Source organism: Chenopodium album, chromosome 8, assembly GCF_948465745.1.
Source record: "Chenopodium album chromosome 8, dcCheAlbu1.1, whole genome shotgun sequence".
In the NCBI taxonomy this organism is placed as follows: Eukaryota; Viridiplantae; Streptophyta; class Magnoliopsida; order Caryophyllales; family Amaranthaceae; genus Chenopodium; species Chenopodium album.
Window position 1 is genome coordinate 25,807,423 of NC_137841.1, and position 11,176 is coordinate 25,818,598.

The following is an 11,176-nucleotide window of genomic DNA, read 5'->3' on the forward strand; positions in this document are numbered from 1 at the left end:
CCAGATATGATGAATGAAGGCACCCTACAAAACAAACCAAAAACACAAGGAAGGGTAAGAGCAAAAATCAACAAAAAACCAAAAATAAAAGAAATGAAGGAAAAGAAAGTAAAGGTGAGAATCCGGGTTGCCTCCCGTAAGCGCTTTTGTTTAACGTCGTTAGCTCGACGTTTACCACCCCACTCAAGGTGGTTTGAAAAGAATCATTTTATGAATAAGACCAACAAACACTCCATCAAAATATTTCTTAAGCCGATGACCGTTAACCTTGAAAGAAGATGAGGAATCCAAAGGAGAAATCTCCACGATGTCATTAGCAAAAACATCTTTCACCAAGAAAGGACCACTCCATTTTGACATGAGTTTTCCGGGAAATAACTTCATTCTCGAGTGGTAGAGGAGGACTTTATCACCCACACAAAACTCCTTTTTCTCAATAAGCTTATCATGAGCTTCTTTGGAACGAGATTTGTAGGTGCTAGCACAGTCATAAGCATCAAGTCTAAGCTCCTCTAGCTCATGAATATCCAACCACCTTTTCTCCCCCGCACTTTCTAAATCAAAGTTTATCTTTTTGATTGCCCATAAAGCACGGTGTTCAAGCTCCACCGGGAGATGGCAAGACTTGCCATAGACAAGGCAATATGGAGTGGTACCAATAGGCGTCTTGAAAGTCGTCCTATAAGCCCAAAGATCATCATCTAACTTGTCCGACCAATCCTTTCTATTCCTTGCAACCGTCTTCTCAAGAATGAGCTTTATTTGACGATTGGAGACCTCGACTTGGCCACTCGATTGAGGATGATATGGAAGGCCGAACCGTTGATGCACTCCATGTTTCCTCAATATCTTTTGGAAGGCATTGTGAACAAAATGAGATCCGTTATCGCTTATCATAGCCTTAGGCACGCCAAACCTTGGGAAGATGATTTTTTTGAACAACTTCAACACTACTTTGTGGTCATTAGTAGGGGAGGCAATGGCCTCAACCCATTTAGAAACATAGTCCACAGCCACAAGTATGAATTGATTACCATATGAAGATGGGAATGGTCCCATGAAGTCAATCCCCTAAACATCGAACACCTCTAACTCAAGAATAGGATGTTGAGGCATCTCATTCCTCTTGGAGATATTTCCAACCCTTTGACATCGGTCGCATGACTTTACAAAGCCCCATGAATCTTTGAAGAGATACGGCCACCACAAACCACATTGAAGAACCTTAGTGGCGGTTTTTGAAACGACCATATGACCGCCACTTGGATCCGAATGGCACATCTTTAGAACACTTGGCACCTCTTCATTCGGGACACAACGCCAAAGCAAGCCATCCACCCCGCGTTTATACAAGATTGGTTCATTCCACAAGTAATGTCTTGCCTCCCTCTTGAGCTTCTTCTTTTGGTTCTTGGAGAAAGAAGGTGGAAACTCCCCACATGCTAGAAAGTTCACCAAGTTGGCATACCATGGGAGATCCTTAACCTTAATGACATACAAGACATCATCAAGCATTCTATCTTCAATTGGTAGACCATCATCATGAAGTTGATCACCCTAAAGGCGAGAAAGATGATCCGCCACAACATTTTCCGCACCCTTCTTATCCCCAATCTCTATTTCAAAAGTTTGTAATTCAAGAACCCAACGAATAAACCTTGGCTTGGACTCTTTCTTGGCAAAGAGATACTTGAGAGCCGCATGATCCGTGAAGACAATGGTATTGGAACCCAACAAATAACACCGGAATTTCTCGAAAGAGTGAACAATGGCCAAGAATTCTTTTTCCGTTGTTGTGTAATTCTTTTGGGCCCCATTTAGTGTCTTGGACATATAGTAAATCACATAAAGCTTCTTGTCCACACGTTGTCCCAAAACACCTCCAATTGCCCAATCACTAGCATCACACATCAATTCAAAGGGTAGATCCCATCTTGGGGCTTGAACAAAGGGGGTAGAGATTAGGGCCTTCTTCAATCTATTAAATGCTTCCAAGCATTTATCATCAAAAACGAACTCAACATCTTTTTGAAGAAGATCATTCAGGGGCTTGGCAATGAGTGAGAAATCCTTGATGAATCTTCTATAGAAACCCGCATGACCCAAAAATGATCTCACTCCCTTGACATTCACCGGAGGTGGAAGCTTCTCAATAACTTTAATTTTGGCCTTATCCACCTCTATTCCTTTATGAGAGATCTTATGCCCAAGCAATATCCTTTCCTCCACCATGAAATGGCATTTCTCCCAATTCAAGACAAGATTAACCTTTACGTACCGAGCCAAACATTTCTCAAGATTAACTAGGCACTCTTCAAATGAAAACCCACCTACGGAGAAATCATCCATAAATACCTCCATTTCTTCCTCCAACATGTCTCCAAAAATGCTCATCATGCACCTTTGGAAAGTTGTGGGGGCATTACAAAGGCCAAAGGGCATTCTCCTATAGGCAAAGGTCCCATAGGGGCATGTAAATGTTGTCTTCTCTTGATCTTCGGGGTGGATTGGAATTTGGAAAAATCCCGAATAGCCATCAAGGAAGCAATAGAACTTGTGCCTTGTTAATTTCTCTAACATTTGATCAATGAATAGATGGGGAAAGTGATCCTTTTTTGTGAATGTATTTAGACTTCTATAGTCTATACACATCCTCCAACCGGTGACCGTCCTAGTTGGAATGAGCTCACCACTCTCATTCTTGACTACGGTAATACCCCCCTTCTTAGGAACGACATGAACGGGAGAAACCCACCTAGAGCTTGAGATGGGGAATATGATTCTCGCATCCAAGAGCTTGGTGATCTCTTTTTTCACCACCTCTCCCATTTGAGGGTGTAGCTTTCTTTGTCGTTCAATAGAAGGAAGGGTGCCTTCCTCAAGCGTTATGTGGTGCGTACACAAAACGGGGCTTATACATTTAAGATCATCGATAGTATAGCCCAAAGCACCTTGGTGCTTTCTCAAGACACAACATAACGCTTGAGCTTGGCTCTCGCTCAAGGATGCACTAACAATTACGGGGTAAGTGGAATTTGGGCCTAAGAATTCATACCTAAGGTGTGATGGTAGAGGTTTGAGCTCTACCATAGGCACACCTTTACCTTCTTTTGTTGCGGCCGCTTGCAAAGCTTCATGGCTTGAGATCTTCAAGCACAATTGTTCATCCACTTCCTCCATGATTCTATTAAGCAATTCCTCATACAATGCTACCTCCTTGCATGGTACACCTAGCTTGTCTTTGTTCAACAAAACATTCTCAAGAGCATCGTTAGAGGTGAGCAAGTGCTCATGCATGGAAGACACAACATGATCAAGAGAGTCAATCATCATGCAATTTTCAAGAGAAGAACTTGGATATTTCATGCTTTTATTCAAATCGAATTCTATGACCTCATCTCCTACCTTAAGGGAAATCTTTGCACACTTTACATCTATCATAGCACCCGAGGTAGCAAGAAAGGGTCTACCTAGAATAATTGGAATGGTAACATCTTCATCCATTTCTAAGACAACAAAATCCACCGGGAACACAAACTTCCCAACCCTCAATGGAACATCTTCCACTTTACCTTTTGGAAACTTGATTGACCTATCGGCTAGTTGCAAGGTAATGTTAGAAGGTAAGAGTTCCCCTAGATCGAGTCTTTGATAAACCGAATATGGCATTAAACTTACACTAGCTCCTAAGTCACATAAGGCATTATCAAATTGCATCTTGTTAATAGCACAAGGGATGGAAAAGCTTCCGGGGTCTTTCAACTTGGGTGGCATTTTGTTAATGATGATTGCATTACAATTTTCAGTCAAATTGATTGTCTCCACGACATCACAAGTCCTCTTTCCGCTCAAAATGTCTTTGAGGAATTTGGCATAATTAGGCATTTGGTTGATCACATCGGTGAAAGGTAGAGAAAGGTGAAGTTGTTTGAGCATATCAATAAATCTCCCAAATTGCTCATCCAATTTGTGTCTCATGAATTTTTGGGGATAAGGGAGCTTGGGTTTCACAATCTCTTTCTTTACTCTCACCTCTCTTGGTGTCTCAACCACAACCTCATCTAAAGATGCTCTACTTCCCTCATTCTCAACCAAAACTTCCTTGGGGACCTCCTTGTTATCACTCTTCCTAGGCAATCTCTCCTCAAGAACCTTACCACTCCTTGTACCAATAGCATTCACGGATTTCTTGGGATCTAGGCCTTGGGAATGTAAAGAAGAAGGGCTTGCTTGGTCTTTCAAATCACTAGCAAGTTGAGAAATGTGGTTTTCGAGCATTTTGTTGTGGGCCATCATTTCATTGAACTTCTTGTCACTAACGGCCATATATGTGTTCAACAACTTGGTTTGATTTTCAATTATTTCCTCCAAATTGGTCCTAGAAGAAGAAGATTGTGAATAGGAATTTTCACCTTGAGTCTTTGGAACAAATCCAGGTGGGGGACCTCTTTGAGAATTATTTTGAAAATTTCCCCTACCTTGATTGTTCCAATTACCCCTATTTTGATTTTGACCATAACCTTGATTATGGTTTCCACTACCTTGGTTATGATTTCCATAACTTTGGTTTTGATTACCATAATTTTGGTTGTGATTTTGACTACTATAACCTTGATTATTATAGTTGCCACGAGAATTTTGGTTCCCTTGGTTCCTATAACCACCACCTTGGTTAGAGTTGTCAAAATTACCTTGGTTTTGGTAATTCCTATTCCATTGACCTCTTTGATTATCAAACCTTTGCACATTATTATTTGACACATAATTCACATGTTCACTCTCACTATTATCAAAATCATCACCACATTCCGGAGAAGCATGAGGGCAATTACAAGAGTCATGATCATAAGATCCACATGCATCACAAAACAAGCAACCACTAGGCATGTTATCTGAAGAGGGAGGGGGTTGAGAGTTAGAAAAGGTACCTCTCCCCTTAAATTGGGAGGGAGAATTCGAAGCTTGAGAAGAAAAGGAGCCTTCCAACTTGGCCTTGATTGCGGTCATTTCTTTCCCCAAGTTTGTCATTTGTGAGGATAAGTTGTTGATCGCATTTAGATGGTCTATAGAGTACACCAAAGAGCCACTCTTGCTAGTTGAATCCCTCTCACCATCTTGCCAATCTCTATAGTACTTAACCACGTCCTCTATAATGTCCACCACTTCCTCTTCCGTCCGATTCATTATGGGACCTCCGGCACCCCCATCGAGGCATGATTTGCCTTGAGGACTTAGGCCACCATAGAAAATTTGAATGACTGATAGGTTGGAATTCCGTGGTGGGGACATTCCCTTTGGTACTCTTTATACCTCTCCCATGCTTCGTAGAGGCTTTATTAGGTCTTTGCTTGAACCCTTGAATCAAAGATCTAGCCTCCGCCGTTTTCTTTTGTGGGTAGAATCGGGACAAGAATTCCTTGGTGACTTCATCCCATGTTCGAAGGGAATTTGGCTTTACCTCCTTATTTAACCACTCCAAGGCTCGGCCTATGAGAGAAAATGGAAACAACTTTAGCCGGATGAATTCTTGAGAAACTCCGTTCACTTTGATAGTGTTGCAATACTTTTCGAACTCCTTGAGATGGTTCAACGGACTCTCATTCTTAGCTCCGCTATATTGTCTCCTTTCGATCAAAGCGATCATAGCCGGCCTAATTTCGAAGTCATTCGCCGGTGTTGTAGGTGGAGCAATACCACTCTCAAACTTGTACGCACCGGGAATTCCCAATTCTTTCAAAGCAATTCTTGGTTGATCTACCATGCCTAATTCCTCTTCAAATCCTTCTTCGCTTGAAGAACTAAATTCAAAGGATCGACTAGCAATTCTTCTCCTCAAAAGAGTCCTTTTGATTTCCGGGTCAAAAGGCACAATGGATCAATCACGAGCTCTATGCATGCAAAACTCAATGAAAATATTAGTAGCATGGCTACAAATGTAGCCTTAAGAAACAAAATCTTTTTGTATTTTTTTTTTCAATTAAAATGAAATAGACTCAACAACTAAAGCTAAGCACCAATTTCACTCCCCGGCAACGGCGCCATTTTGATAGAGGAATAAACTAGTCGTTAATTGCCTATCCCAAAATCAAACACTATTTATAAAATCCTAAACCAACCTAAAACAAGTATAGGTAAGTATAGGGTCGAACCCAAAGGAGTTAGTTGGTGTTATCTTTAGCCTAAATCAAGCTATTTCGGAGATTAAAGTGAGAAAATGGTTGGTGTTATGATAGCAAAATTAGACTAATCAAGTAATTCAATAAGCTAAATGCTAGGGATATTGGTTCCACATGCTAATTCAATAATCGTGCTAATTGACAATTTCTTCGTTTGATTCAAGCATTGCAATGGACAAACAATAGTAGCAATCAAGAGAGTTCAAGAGCTATCTCCTAGCGGCCAAACTAGGGGTCACTATGAATGGCTAATCAAGGAAATTCACAATCAAACTCAATCAATTAAAGCAATTCTCAAATTGATGGTCATGTCATTAAGAAATGCAATGCAATATAGATTAATCTTATAGGTTGATCATTCCTAATCTAATTAATCACAAGCAAAACTATGTCAACCAATTTAATTACAACAACTCAATCAATCAAAGATCATCAACTAGCACAAATTATCAATCAAGCATGCTTCCCCTTCTCCCAAGCAACTAATCTATTCACTAATCATGGTGTAACTCAAGAACAAATCACTAGAATTAGCATTGATCATCATTCTAAATCAAGATCAAGAGAAAGCAATATCAACTACAATATCCAATTCAAATCCAAGCAATACAAGCAATCAAAGATAAAACTAAATCAATCAAGTAAGAGATGAACTAGAAGAAGAAAATCTTACTAACATTAATGATTGAAAATGAAGAAATCCAAGCACAATTGATCCAATGTTGAAATACAAATCCAATACCAAGAACTTCTCTCTAACTTCTCTCTAATTTCTCTCTCTAAAATTAAGCTAATGAAAATTATCTAAAAGTTATCTTCAAAAAGGAATTACAAGTGTATTTATAGGCAAAGAAGAAAAACGGGATTCTCGCGCCCTCTCCAATAAACCCCGCACCCGCGGAAAAATGGGTACGGAACCCATTAAAAACTCCGCGGGATTTCTGGGCAACATCCGCGCCCGCGGGTCTTCTAGCCTGCGCCCGCAGCAAAAGCACCCGCGCCCGCGGCAAAAGCGCGACGAATCCCCTGCTCCCAAAGGATGATCAGAGGGTCGCGGTCTCTCTGGTACGAGCAGGCTCTCCAATCTACCCGCGCCCGCGGCCAGACCGCGGTGAGTTCCTGGTCGAAATCTGCCAATTTGGTGCATAAGAGCCAGCGCCCGTGGTAGACTGGCAGGGCTTGATGCCCTCTCCATGCCCTCTCTGAGCCCTCTCCAAGCCGATTATTTCCTCCTTGCTTAGTCAATATAGCCCATCTTGATTCCCTTGCAGAGACAAATCCTAGGTACCTACAAAAACAAACAACGAAAAGGAATAAAAGGGAAAAAGAACCAAATAAAAGGAAAACACGAAGAAAACACGAAAAACACAAGGAAAGAGGGAAAGAAAGGAATTAAAGGAAAAAGGACCGAAAATAAGATAAGAAAGCATAAAAAGGAAGATGAAATCATCCTAAAAGGCTACCCTATGAGTGCCATAAATGACACTCATCAAGTGCCTAGCACAATACAAGTAAAATGGACACCCACCCACACACTTAACACCAAATTACTTCTTGTTCTTGTTGATGTGTGTAAAGTTCAAGTTTCTTCCCTACATAATAGCATACCTATCAATAGCTTGCTTGAATTCATGTCATTTGCATATCTTTGACCAACTTTCCAAGTAAACTGAGTAAAATTAGCATCCAAACTCACAAGCATACCCCTCTTCTGCTTAATTCCCACTTCAGTCTCATTACCACTTCCAAGTGGAGTATGGATCTCATCCCCACTTAGCTCATACTCATTATCTTCCCTTGGTTCTGAAGCACTAGCCTCTGCAGTTGTTGTTTCGAATGTGGTTGTTATTGTTCACGTAGCCTTCCCTTCCTGGCTTCTTTTGGTAATTGAAAAGCAATTTGTAACAGCATGTTGTTGCAGTTGTCAACCCTGTCCTTAGTTGTTCTCAACTCATCATCATCATTATCTTCTGATTCACCCACAATGTATTCAATTTTCTCACCCCATCACTTTCATCCTCTTCCCCTTCTGATTCCATATCACTTACAACATCATCTTCTCTTTCTTCTAGATCTAGATCCTAAGCTTCTTAATGATTTGGATAATCACTATCTCCACTATTATCCTCCCCTAACAACTCATTCCAAGGTAGAGGACTCTATGGCCTATTATCTTCTCAATCATAGTCTTCCTACTAATAATAAACATATGGATCTAGATCATCAATAGTTTGTCAAAAATATATTGTTTCGGGTGTGGTTTCGGTGAGGTCGTCGAACCACTAACGTCACAGCTAGGTCTTGGGCTACTTTTCTAGGGTCTCGAGCTGGCGATCGGAAACTCTAGCCAACACCGAATGACAGACGTGCAAGAGAGATAACAAAAATTGCCCTTGGGGGTGGTTTCAAGGAACACCCTCCAATGGCTAAGTAAATGTTTGTCTTTTGAGGGAATAGTAAGCTTAATATGCTTTTTCGAGAGAGAGAAAAAGAAAGCTTAATATGCTTTTTAGAGAGAGAAAGAAAGAAATATTACTTAACCCACTTTTCTTATGGTGAGTCTAGGGTATTTATAGTGTAAATAACCCTAGCCTAGGCGGTCAACCTGTGTCCGACTTATCGTGCTTCTTTCTAGAGCCTGTGACCTGAGCCCTGAGTCAGAGCCCAGGTCAGCCTATGGCCGACTTATTATGCTTCTGCTCAGAGCCTCTAACTTGAGCCTCTACCTTGAGTCTGAGCCCGAGTCGGCCTATGGCCAACTTATCTTGCTTTTTACCAAAGCCTCAAACTTAAGCCTCTACCCCGAGTTTGAGCCCGGAAATCTGGGATAGGATAAGAGCACACCCCTTAGATAGCGCTAAGGGCATAGGAAAGCTCAGCATGATCTACCCTATATAACTAGCCCCCTGAGAGGTAGTTTGAGGTACTCATGCCAAGTAGAGGGACATCTTGTAGTTAGGGCTCGGAGTACAAGGCAGCCCAGCAAGAGCTACCCTATACAATATGTTTTTCTTTAGGTCAATGATTTATCCAGCAGAAGGATGAGAGAGAGTGCAGGTTTTAAAGAAGTAGTTGGATTAGTCAAAGGAACAAGGTTTGAAGCTTTTGAGGTGGAAGCATCTTTTAAGGATAGTTGAGAATCTATTGTGGATATAGAGGCTTTGTCTTTTGTGGTTGAAGAATCAAACATCACATGTTTCTTAGGTGTAATTTTTGGTACAAACATAAGTTTAGTGGGTGGTCCCCTCTTTGGAGTGAGTGTTTTTTTTTCTTTTTTTTTTAGTGTTGGGTTATGGGTTTCTTGTGACATCAGTTACTACAACCTCCACATTAGACTGAACTTCATTATCTGCCTCCCTTGGTTTTACATTATCTTTATGCAGTACATATAACTTCACACTCCTACTTTGCACAACATACTCCCCCATCTCAAACACTTTAACATCATCATTAATTCTCCTTAACCGATCTACTAATTATATAAGTTCCTAGAACTAAATAAAACAACCCTTCACTACTCTCATATTGCCAACATGTCTTAGCTAACCCCATCAAGTCAAAGTAACATAGCTCATCTGGGTCACCAGTATAAGTCTTGCCTTCTCCATCTATATATACAAGCTCCCCATTCCGTACATTTTTAAATTGTCTCCCATGCCAAAATCTTAGGGTCACATTACTCGCCTTAAGCATTAAATTAATCAATTAGCCAACTTATACACTCAAATTCAAGACAATTTAAACCAATTTCAATTCATTAATCATCTAATCCACACAACAGTTATTAAGAGAATACCCACCCTACAAAAACAATGAAACAAAATCGCATAGCAATAAATTATACACAAAACCAACCCAAAACAACATACATAAACCATAAAGACTAGATTTTTTTGCCACAATACTAACCCTAAATCAGCGAAATTTAGAAATTTAACTTTAGAAGGGTAAAGAAGATCGTACCATGGCCGAAACGTCACTTGTCAGGGTCTTAATTCCTTTCAGCTTCTCTTCTAGGATGCAAAGTCAATTTCACTAGGCTAGTGGTTGATTATCTTCAATGACGAAGGTCGGATTTTGATTTTTTTTTTTTTTTTTAATCTTCTCCTGCCATGGTGAGTAGTATAGATGAAATGAAGGGAGTGATAGAGTTATGAGAAAGAGAATATTGGAAAGCTTAATTATATTGATGTGATTCCATGAGTATATATAGTACATGATTAAGCAATATAATACGACTAGATACATTGGAGTACTTGTCTAGGAACATTAGCTAAGAATAAGGGATATCTTTGACTATCAATCCAAAGAGTAAATCAAGGGGTTGCTAACTATAAACAATATCAATAAATATGATTTGATCAAATCCTTTATACGCCCCCGCAAGATGGACGGCCAAAGGGAAAGTACAATCTTGTAAAATGAATGTTCTTCTTGATTGTTGATTGCCACTTCAAGATGTTGGCGTTTCTTCAATTGAGAGGTGTACGTACCAAATTGAGAGTTAGGAGAGATTTTTTTTTTTTTTTTTTTTTTTTGGAGGAGTTTCATGAAGAAGTAAAAAGATAGTATATAGAGAGAGAATAAGAAGTTGTTTAATGGGTTTTTTTCACGGTTTTTAAACACATGAACCATTGATTGTAAATATTTAAAAATAAATAAAAATTTGCTAGCGTATGCTTGCAACAAATGGGAGGGAAAAAAATATAGAGGTTCCGATCCTTCACCACCATTGAAGGCGAGATAGAAAATATTAATGGTGGTGATGGTGGTTTAGAACAGAATGTACAGTCACATATATGTTGACTTGTATTCTTCCAATTAAAAGTAAAAATACCTGTTAAAAATAGATGGGGGGTCAAAGTTAGTAATATTAGGGTATAGTCAAAAGGTTGTATTATTTAAAAAGAATCAATTAAAGGTTGTATTATTTTTCGCAAATTCTTCCTTTTACATTTAATATCGCCTTAATTTTATATCAGGTACATTTTTTACGTGGC

The 11,176-nt window shown here is 39.8% G+C and overlaps 1 long non-coding RNA gene across 1 annotated transcript; it reads right to left on the bottom strand.

Annotated features, from left to right (window-relative positions):
* Nucleotides 1-6,830: 6,830 nt before the first annotated feature.
* LOC145641788 (uncharacterized) lies at nucleotides 6,831-10,966 on the bottom strand. Its single transcript, XR_014115524.1, has 2 exons — nucleotides 7,785-10,966; nucleotides 6,831-7,464 (listed from the first exon to the last, which is right to left on the bottom strand). It is a non-coding gene; the product is annotated as an uncharacterized LOC145641788 (long non-coding RNA).
* Between the last annotated feature and the right edge of the window lie 210 nt (nucleotides 10,967-11,176).